Here is a 516-nt window from a genome sequence, read left to right as displayed (position 1 = left end):
AAATGCCATGCACACAGTATTCCCACCACTAGATGCTGGGGATTCCGTGCAAAGTTTTTAAAAAAATTATAAATCAACCCCATGGTGCCCTATGTGTGCGGTTCAGTGTAAACCTGTATTAAAAGAATTATTATTATAATTATATAGGATTTATATAGCGCCAACAGTTTGCGCAGCGCTTTACAATATAGGGAAGACATTAGTCACAAGACAAGATGGTAAGGAGGGCCCTGCCCCTGAGGGCTTACAATCTAAAAGAGGAGGGAGAAATGATACATGAGGAGGTAAATGATATTTGAAGCTGTAAGTGCGTATGCTTTATGAAGCACTGAATGTGACTGTCACCGGTGAATCAATCACTGTCGTTTCATTAAAAATGCATGTTCCAGAAAGATTCACCAGTGGGTAATGTTTGGTGAATGTCCTGATTTTCTGCTTTTTAAGTATACCCTTATAGGGGTATCTCTAGGCAAATCCTTTTCTAATAGAGTGGGGAAGTTTTATTGCTGCTTCTGT

At 39.3% G+C, this 516-nt stretch overlaps 1 protein-coding gene across 1 annotated transcript in view; it reads left to right on the top strand.

The window, feature by feature from the left end:
- SLC35D1 (solute carrier family 35 member D1) overlaps positions 1–516 on the top strand; it is a 22,955-nt gene that overhangs the window by 11,454 nt on the left and 10,985 nt on the right. The window lies entirely within an intron of this gene.

Source organism: Nanorana parkeri, unplaced genomic scaffold, assembly GCF_000935625.1.
Source record: "Nanorana parkeri isolate BGI_ZX_2015 unplaced genomic scaffold, ASM93562v1 scaffold1028, whole genome shotgun sequence".
Lineage (NCBI taxonomy): Eukaryota > Metazoa > Chordata > Amphibia > Anura > Dicroglossidae > Nanorana > Nanorana parkeri.
Note: the sequence above shows the minus strand (reverse complement) of the source record. Positions and strands in the feature narration are given on the sequence as shown.